The sequence below is a fragment of the Papio anubis genome, chromosome 20, assembly GCF_008728515.1.
Source record: "Papio anubis isolate 15944 chromosome 20, Panubis1.0, whole genome shotgun sequence".
Lineage (NCBI taxonomy): Eukaryota > Metazoa > Chordata > Mammalia > Primates > Cercopithecidae > Papio > Papio anubis.
The window spans coordinates 24,625,115-24,635,667 of record NC_044995.1 but is presented as its reverse complement, the minus strand read 5'-3'; the positions used below and the strand labels follow the sequence as shown (position 1 = coordinate 24,635,667).

General features: G+C 43.2%; 1 non-coding gene across 1 annotated transcript; it reads right to left on the bottom strand.

The window, feature by feature from the left end:
* Positions 1–8,136: 8,136 nt before the first annotated feature.
* LOC116271764 lies at positions 8,137–8,244 on the bottom strand. Its single transcript, XR_004180518.1, has one exon. It is a non-coding gene; the product is annotated as a U6 spliceosomal RNA (small nuclear RNA).
* Between the last annotated feature and the right edge of the window lie 2,309 nt (positions 8,245–10,553).

Sequence of the window (10,553 nt, the reverse complement as noted above, 5' to 3'; positions counted from 1 at the left end):
ACCCAGGGACACAAGAGGACACCGGTAAAGGAGGCCTTCTCTCCCACACGCTGCCACTCCACTGCTGAGGAAGCTCTAGCACTAACCACCACCTCCTGCACACAGTAAGTCCAGGATTTAATGGCTGGGCTTATCTTATGCGACGTTCCCAAGGCTCCATTTTTCATTAAGCAATTTTTAAAGAGTTTTATGACCCTGTGAACAATAATTTTTTTTAGTGAAAGCAGACTGAATCGTAAGTGATGGTAATTACACCAAACTAATTGTAGACAAAATTAGTAAGAGGTCGGATCCGTTTGGTCGCAAAAGAAAATATATGCTTGGAATACACCTTAAATGATCTCTGGGAAATTAATTCATCATGGAAATAAAAGGAATCTTCTTAAATCAACAGTGGCTCTCTCATAAAACATTTGCAAGGAATAAGGTTTCCTCTTTAGTTTTGGTTTTGATTTGATGCCCAGGTGCCAGTCTGCACCAGGATTTCAATAGGACTGAGGACCCAGTCATTTACTTCAGTGCAGGGAGGACCCTGCAGACATTTCCCATGACTAGGGTCCTAACTGAGTCATGAGTCATCTCCTTTAGCTTAGCTCACAAGATCCTTCATGGCCTGGGCCCTTCTAATTTTTTTTTTTTTTTCTCTCCAGACAGAGTTTGCTCTATCACCCAAGCTGGAGTGCAGAGGCATGATCTCAGGTCACTGCAACCTCTGCCTCCCGGATTCAAGTGATTCTCCTGCCCCAGCCTCCTGAGCAGCTGGGATTATAGGCATGAGCCACCATGCTCATCTAATTTTTGCATTTTTAGCAGAGACGGGGTTTCACCATGTTGGCCAAGCTGGTCTTAAACTCCTGACCTCATGATCCTCCTGCCTCGGCCTCCCAAAGTGCTGGGATCACAGGCATGAGCCACCACATCTGGCCACACTTCTACTCCTTGTAGGTTTATTTCCCACCATGCTCTCACTACCTGAGACTACCTCAGTGCCTTTGAGTTAAACAGGATATTCCTCCTGGAACTTTTTTCCTGCTATTTATCTACCCATCTAAATAATTGCCTCTAGATCTTCAAAACACCTCAGGTGTCACAGCTCGGTGTTGTGAAGGACAGGGGGATTTCTTGCCTCCCATATGGACTGGGTGTCCCTGCTCTGTCCCTCACAGAACACAGAGACTTCATGCTCACAAGTGCTTCTGCCACTGTATAAGGCATGACGATGGATAAGAGTCCAGGGACACATACCTGCTAGGGGTGGGGGACTCAGGACCTGGTGACTGTGGGGCAGACACACACCCGGCAGACTGCACAGTCAATGCATGCTTGTTATAACACTGATTATAAATGCTTATTCAACGAATGGATGGGTCCATTACCTCTAAGTCATTCTTCAGCCCCCACAGCTGGCTGTTCCCCTCTCTGCTCAAAGATAAACAGTGCCTACAAGAAGGCACCCTTAGCATATCCTCACCTTTAGTAAATTCTGCCGCCGGGGTTGAAAGCATGGTTTGGACCACCATTCTGAGCCAAAAAGTCAAGTTTAGACATGAATGGGGAAGAGGAGGAGGGGAAGAAAAGGAGGTGGTGAAGAGGTCAGAGGAAGAGGGGTGGGGTAGCCAGATGGATGCATGAAGAAACCAACCCTTACACCCCAGTCTACCTGAGTTGTCCAGGCACTGAAAGGCAGGGGTGCCTGAAGACCCTGGCACCAAGGTAAAAAACAACTCCAGCAAGTCCTCAGGGGCTCTGGGTAAAGAAAAGGGGCTCCCGGGAGGAAAGCCCAGTCAGAAGTTCAAGTTTTGGAAGAGACAAGATGGCCTCAAAGACTCAGACCCACTCTGAAATCTTTTAGCGGTAGCTTCAGCTAAGTAGCTCTCAGAAAGGCCCTCAGAGATACAAAATCTAAGAAAAATAGTCCTGGCATCTAATTACAACAGTGCAGTTTGCTGCTTTTATCTGTAATTGGACTGTATAGTCTTTCATTCTAATTTACTTTACATCTAAACTGTGATAATCAAGACAAGCAGAACAGAATGGTCTCTAACTGGCTATCCTACTGACACCCGTTAATGCCTAATTATAACAACTAAATTAAAGATGCAACTGTAAAGAGGTGGAATATCAGTTTGAAGCATTTAATTCTGTGAAAAGAAGTCTAGATTTTAAATCCTAAGTAAGAAAATCAATACAATGCCTCATTATATTGGTATTGCTAAACAGATTAATGAAATTAAGTATTTTGTTGTGTTGCTTTTCTTTTTTCCAATGTTCTCCTGATGCAATGATGGTTTGTAATGAAGGAGTACTGCAGGGGAGGAAGTTAAAATTGAGAGCCAATTTATACACCGAAATTGGGAGATAGCTAATCTCATTTATAGAGCGGCGGCTTTCTTTTGATATGGTTGGATTTTTAGATAGGCATCACGGGTCGCGACTTCTGCAGGCTCGTAGAACAAAAATAAATTCAACACAAGCTGAGTGGTGGTGCTGTCTTTCCTCTTCCTATGAACAGACGTGTCAACAGGGACCGCTGTGACAATGTCAGCATCTATGAGCACTGGTTCGGGACAGGCATCCCTGAAGCTTTGTGTGCCAGTGGCTTTGTTGTCTATGCCAGGCTAAACGTAGACACCTGTGAAGGTTTAAGGGACAGAGGGAAGCTGGCCAGGTGAATGGGAAATATATGAGGTCCCCAAGCCGTTCGATTGGTTGGAAGGTGGAGCAGAAGCCATAAGAAGCAGCCATATTTCAAGCTGGACACCAAAGCTGGGAAGGAGAAGGACCAAGGTATGCACAGGGAAGATGTCCTGTTCCTGGGACCAGGGAGGGCAGCGTGTGCAGGGTGACAGCAGCAGGCTCCCAACTCATCCAGCAACACTCTAAGTTACCTGTTTATTTATTCATTCTTACTATTGCCCATCCTGACTTTTTTTTTTTTCTTTTTTCTCTTGAGACAGGGTCTCACTCTGTCACCCAGGCTGGAGTGACCATAGCTCACTGCAGCCTCCAACTCCTGGGCTCAAGCCGTCCTCCTCCATCAGCCTCCAGAGTAGCTGGGACTACAGGCGTGTGCAATCACTCCTGTGATTTATTTTATTTTATTTTTTGTAGAGACAGAGTCTCACTATGCTGCCCCAGCTGGTCTCAAACTTCTGGGCTCAAGCAATTCTCTCGCCTTGGCCTCCCAAAGTGCTGGGACTACAGGCAGACACCATCATGTCTGGCTATTGTGTGTGAGTGTATGTATAGATGGGGTCTCACTGTGTTGCCTAGGCTAGACTCAAACCTCTGGGCTGAAGCAGTCCTCCCGCCTCAGCTTCCCAAAGTGCTGGAATTACAAGGGTGAGCTGCCATGCCCGGCCTCATCCTGACTTTGAAGCCTTGGAACTCAACATCAGTAAGAATCAAAAACCTAAAAAGCGGTAAAGGCTGACTGTGTCAATCACCCTGTGGGACTCCCCCAAATTCCCATGCTGCAGAGATTCACCATTGCAGATTTTAGAGGAATCCAAAGACCTTGCAGAATAGACTGACCACCTGGAGGAATCTCTAGAAATCACCTAGAAGAGGCCTTACTGACCACTGAGTTACTATGAGTGAATGACTTGGGGACTCTAGTGTGCCAGGCCTTTTCTGGAGCTGGGGATACAAAAATGAGCCACACGGGGTCATGGCCCCTTGGAGCTTGCCATTTACAAACCACTGGGCCATGCAGGGGTGGGAGATCCAGCAGGCAGAGAGCAGCACAAAGCCAGGGACAGGACAATGGAGAAAACTACAGCTTCAGTGAATGTATCCAGAACTTCCCAATCACAAAACCAAGAACAAAGCTGGATGCAGTGGCTTACGCCTGTAATTCCAACATGTTGGGTGGCTGAGGTGGGAGGATCTCTTGAGGCCAGGAATTCAAGACCGGTCTGGGCAACATGGTGAGACCCTGTCTCCACAAACATTTTAAAAATTAGCTGAGCATGGTGGTCCTAGCTTCTCAAGAGGCTGAGGCAGGAGGATAACAGGAGCCCCGAAAGTCAAGGCTGCAGTGAGCCGTGATCATGCCATTGCACTGCAGTCCAGACCACAACAGAGAAAGACCCTATTAAAAAAAAAAAAAAAGGCATTTAGTTTTAAATTCTAAATTGGATCTAAATGGGCATTTTTGGCGACAAGAATTTTTGGCTGTTGAATGTTGCCTGTACCACCTTCTCTTTGGATTCTCGTGGTCTTTCCCAGTTTCTTAAGCCCAAGATGTGAAGGCATGGGTGGGGGTGCTCTGGGGACTGTGCCTGTGGGCTGAGTGATCACTGCAGGCCAGAGAGAGGTCACCAGCCCCCTTGGAAAGGAATGGTGCAGCTTCTGACCCTGCAGGGCCAGACAGGATTCTAATTGCTCCTGTGCTTCTGGGACTCGGAAGACAAATCCTACCATCTCCCACCAGGCCCGCCTCCCAGCTGCACAAACAAAGCCAAATAAAAACTGCCAGCGGCCGCTGGTCCCCTTGCAACAGATGTGGTGCCTCTGTGCCATCTTGTCTGTTCTTAAGGGTTTGCTTTTATTGCAAACAGACAGATGTGGCTTGTCCCTTCCATCTTGTTTACGATGCTGCAGGAACACCTGTGGAACAACAGGTCCCTGCAGAAATCTTTGACTTCCGTTCAGATGGCTTGAGACTAAGCCAGCCGGCTGGGCAACCCCGTCTGCTAAGGATTCCAGGTTCCTCTGCCCAGGGAGACCTGAAGAATCACTCACCACATAATCCCAGACACATGAGTGTCCCCACACCTATGTGCACGTTATGTTAACAATGCGTACACCTTCATTCAAACATGTGCAGAGGACCTACGCTGTGTATGCTGCCTGGCCCTGCAGTCTGCGCTGACTGACTTGTGGTTCAGCCCAGCTTCTCATTGCAAAGGCTGATTTCATTGTCTGACCTGTGTCCACTTAGCTATAGAACTCACTGCACTGAGAACCCACAGCCCTGACCCATGAGTGAGGGCCATGAGGCTTATGAGGATTGCCTTATTGATTCTCCTGGTTTCAGGCAAAGTGGCTCATGACCTGGTGTGAAACAGACCCGTGTCACCAGGGTGAATTCTATGCCTTGGCGCAGAGGGAAGGGGAAATGCTTGCACAGAGCCCAGGCTTGGGGGACGTTCTCTGCTCTCAGCCAAGTTCTGTACACCTTCTTAGAATTCTGCGGCTCCAACCACACCATTATAGATCGCTTGCCTAGCACTTACTTTATTTCATTAGCACAGATGATGGGAGAGCAGTGACACAACTTGTAACTTTGTGCAACAACTGCCTCTTCGTCTTAACCTTATGTTTTCATGCCACAGCTTTTGCTGTGTAACAAACCACCCCCAAAACTCAGCAGCTTAAAAACAGCCACTATTTAGTTAGCTCACGACTCTGTGGGTGGGCTGAGTGGTTCAGGCAGCCTCAGCTAATCATTGCGAGGCTCACTCAGGCATCCAGGATCAGCCGGTGAGTGGGCTGGTGGCTGGAAGAACTCAGATGCCCTCAGTCGTACAACAGGGAGCTGGCAGGCCATTGGCCAGGGTGACAAGGGTGATGGGGCCACATACCTCTCACCAAGCAACAGCCTAACCCTGGCTTCTCCACATGGTGACCACAATAAGAGAGTGAAATAGAAGGTGCACATGCTTTTCAAGTCTGCCTGTGGTATGTTTTCAACTGCCCCATTGGCTAAAGCAGGTCCCAAGGCCAAGCTCAGAGTCGGTGTGGGAGCCTGATGATGCTAAGAGCCTGGAGAGCTTAGACACCGGCAGGAGGGATAATTTGCCTCTAGTTTTACAATCCACCACCGGATTTTTTTTTTTTAAAAATGTCTTATTCATTTTCTAGCCTCTTCCATGGAATGTTTCCATCATTTATCTTCAGTGTTTAGTGTTTAAAAATGAGGAAGAAGTTCACTTTTGTTTCCCTCATTAATTCGCAAGTATTTAGAATGTATCTTTAAATTGCATTTGGGTTAAATTTTCTGCCTAAGATTTTCCTTTTTTTCTACTTCTACTATATTGGGGTCATGGAATTGAAATTAGTCCTATTCTTTGGGATTTTTAAAGCCATGTGCGTGGTTGTCTGGGTGTGGAATTCTCATTATCCCATGGATATTTGAAGACTGTTTAGTTTTGTTGTTTGATGTACCTATATAGATGCAGATATATGTAGATTTAGATTTAGACAAAGAATCAACCTTTTCTGCAACGTTTTTTAATTTTCTCTATGTTTATTATCCACCTGATCTGTTACAATCTGAGAGGAGAATGTCACATTATTGTCACGTAGTTTTTGTTTGTTGTTGTTATCGTTTTTTGAGATGGAGCCTGTCACCCAGGCTGGAGTACAGTGCCGTGATCTTGGCTCACTGCAACCTCGGCCTCCTGGGTTCAAGTGATTCTCCTGCCTCAACCTCCTGAGTAGCTGGGATTACAGGTGCCCACCACCATGCCAGGCTAATTTTTTTGTATTTTTAGTAGTGACAGAGTATCGCCATGTTTGTCAGGCTGGTCTCGAACTCCTGATCTCAGGTGATCCACCCACCTTGTCTTCCCAAAGTGCTAGGATTACAGGCTTGAGCCACCGTGCCTGGCCTGTCATGTAGTTTTACTTGATATATTTTTGTGCCACATTGCAAAAGGAATTAAGAATTCATTAATTGTATAAGAACTATGTGATTCTCATATGTTCTTGGTTAAGTAAATATTTTATCAGTATAAAACAATTGGCAGGGCACAGTGGCTCACGCATATAATCCCAGTTCTTTGGGAGGCCAAGACGGGAAGATCAATTAAGCCTAGGAGTTCGAGACCAGCCTGAGCTACATAGTGGGACCCCACCCTGACAAAGAATTAACAAATTAGCCAGGCGTAGTAGAGCATGCCTGTAGTCCTAGCTACTTGGGAGGCTGAGACAGGAGGATAGCTTCAGCCCAGGAGTTCATGGTTACAGTCAGCTATGAACAAACCACTATATTCCAAGCCTGGGCAATAGAGAAATATCTTCTTAAAAATAATTAAAAAACTCACTTTATCTTCCTTATTGTTGGTTTCACAGAATTTCCTACCATACTGTAATGGGGCAAAAATTAATAAAACCACACTAGTGAGCATGCTCATTAACTAACTCATTCATATGGTGAGTAGAATTATAAATTGTGCTCTTCTTGGAGTGAAATATGTTAACATATTTTGAAATTATAAAAATGCTGATCTTGGCCTGGGGTGGTGGCTCATGCCAGTAATCGCAGCACTTTGGGAGGCTGAGGCAGGAAGATCACTTGAGCCCAGGAGTTCGAGACCAGCCTGGGAAACACAGTAAGATTCCCCCATCTCTATCATCAAGAAAAATAAATAAATAAATAAATACATAAATAAATAAATAAATAATAAAAATGCTCATCTCATTCAAAAATTGCAATGTTTATTGAGGTGATTATAGATTCACATTTAGTTGGAAGGAATAATACAGAATGATCATAGATCATATGGACTCTTTTCCTAGTCTCCCCCAATGATAGCATCTTAAAAACTACAGTATAATTTCGGCCGGGCGCGGTGGCTCAAGCCTGTAATCCCAGCACTTTGGGAGGCCGAGACGGGCGGATCACGAGGTCAGGAGTTCGAGACTATCCTGGCTAACACGGTGAAACCCCGTCTCTACTAAAAACTACAAAAAACTAGCCGGGCGAGGTGGTGGGCGCCTGTAGTCCCAGCTACTCGGGAGGCTGAGGCAGGAGAATGGCGTAAAAACCCGGGAGGCGGAGCTTGCAATGAGCTGAGATCCGGCCACTGCACTCCAGCCTGGGCGACACAGCGAGACTCCGTCTCAAAAAAAAAAAAAAAAAAAAAAAAAAAAAAAAACTACAGTATAATTTCACAACCTGATACTGACAATGATACATCTCAGCACCCTCAGTCAGATGTCTCCAGTTTTACTTATGCTCATTGGTGTGTGTGTGTGTGTGTGTGTGTGTGTGTGTGTATAGTTCTGTACAACTTCATCCCATGTGTAGGTTCATGTATTAATATTTACCACCACAGTCAAGATACAGAACACCACTTGGTGAAAACACTATCCTTCATCCATTGAATGGATTTTAAGCCGTTGTAAAAAAATATGGAGCACTTCATGAATTTGCATATTATCTTTGCGTAGAGGCCGTGCTAATCTTCTTTGTATTATTCCAAACTTTTATTATATGCACTACCAGACTGAGGCCTGCTCCTACCTTTTGACTTACCAATGCCACTTATGTAAATAAGTTTCTGAAGATAAGTTATGTTCTGCAGGCTATTTAATGCAATAATACTTATAACAGCAAATAAGAGGAAGGAGGCATGTCCAAAAATAGTAGATAGAAAAAAATGTATTTGTTAACTATTGCTGTGTAACAAAGTATTCCAAAGTGTAATGACTCACTAAAACAGTATTTATTATATCACCATGTGTGTCATATCTGGGTGTTGCTCGTCTGGGACCTCTAAATGGGGGTCTCTCACAAGACTGCTCTCAGGTGGTAGCTGAGGCTGGGGTTTCCTCTGAAGGTTCAACTGAAGAAGAATCTACGTCCAAAAAGAAGCTCATTTATATAGTTGTTGGTAGGATTCAATTCCAAGGGTCTCAGTTCCTCTCTGGCTGTTTGAAGAGTCTTTGCTCTTAAAACATTTATTGCTATGTGGGCCTCTCCATATTGCAGCTTACATCATCATAATGAGCAAGACAAGAGAGTGCAAGAGACTGCTACCAGTGTTTCATAATCTAATCATAGAAGTGCTTTCCCATTCATTTTTCTGTGTTCTACTCATTAAAAGCAAGTTGCTAGGTCCAGCCCACACTCAAGAGAAAGGGATTCCATACGAGTGGGAATACCAGGAGGTGAGATTTGGGGGATCTATGTCAGAAGCTTCTTATTATAATAAGTAAATTATTACACATTCATACTATTATGTACTATGCAAACATTGAATTTTCTACAGTAATTACATTGGGTATAGGGCATGTTGTCATAAGAAATGAAAAGAGCTTCTGTAACTTGGAACTCAATATCAAGTATTCTAAAATATGTGAAACATAAATCCCAAAAGAAGATGAGGAAAATAGTGTACAGATAAAAGTATTTGAGGAAATAATGACTGAAAATATCTCAAATTAAGTCAAAAAATATAAAACTTCAGATCCAAGAGCTTAATGATCCTCCAGGAGGATAAAATCAAAGTAAATCACACCAAGGAACATCATATTCTAACTGCTGAAAATTCATGATAAAGAGGAAAAACATTAAACATACCAGAGTGCTATGGTTTGGTTGCCTGTTTCCTCCAAACCTCATGTTGACATTTAATTCACAGTGTTGGAGGTGGGGCTAATGGGAAGTGTTTGGGTCATGGGAGCAAATTCCTCATGAATTGATTAGTGCCCTGTCTCAAGGTGAGAGAGTTCTACCTCTAATAGCTCCTTAAAGAACTGGTTGTTAAAAAGAGCCCAGCATCTCCCCTATCCCTTGCTTCCCCTCTCTCCACATGATCTTGGCTCCCCTCTGCCTTCTGCCAGAAATGGAAGCAGCCTGAGGCCCTCATCAGATACAGATGCCCAATCTTGAACTTTCCAGCCACCAGAATCATGAGCCAAATAAACCTCTTTTTTTTTAATAAATTACCCAGCATCAGGTATTCCTTTACAGCAACACAAAATGGGCTAAGACACAGAGGGGAAAAAGACTCTTACTTTTAGAAAAATAAAGATAAGCATAATAACTTATCTCTCTTCAGAGATATTGTAAGCCAGAGACAATGGAATAACACCTTTAAAATGCTGAAAGAAAATCCTGTCAACCTAGAAGCATACATCCAGTGAAAATACCCCTCAAAATGGAAAGAAAAATAAAGAATTTTTAGATGAACAAAAGTAACAGAATAATCACAAGTTGATCTGTTACACAGAAATGTTTAAGATACTTCTTCATGCTGAAAGGAACTGATAGAAGATTGCAACGTGAAGGAATAAGTCTACATGAAGGAATAAAAGACCTAGAAATGGCAAATATATGGATTAAATATGAAACACTTTTTCTTCATTTCTTAATTCCTTAAACTACAGTTGAATATTAGAAGAAAGAAAATAACATTACATGGTGGCATTTTAACATATGTGAAAGTAAAATGTATGACGATCATAATAGAAAGAATGAGATGGTGATTATAGAAAGTACATGAAGCTACTGAAACTAACAAAGAGATTTAGACAAAAACGAATAGAGGGGGAAAATAAAATGCTAGAAATTCTCAATCCAAATGTGGAAAAAATGAGCAATAAGCAAATAGAAAATAAATCTAATGGTAGATTTAAAGCCAACCATGCCAATAATAATATAAAATGTTGTTAATATTACACTAAAAATATAAGACCAAGCAATGCCAATAATAATATTAAATGTTGTTAATGTTACACTAAAAATATAAAAACAAGCAATATGTTAAGTGTGTCTACAAGAAATATTCTTTAAATATAAAGAAGCAGGTAAGTTAAAA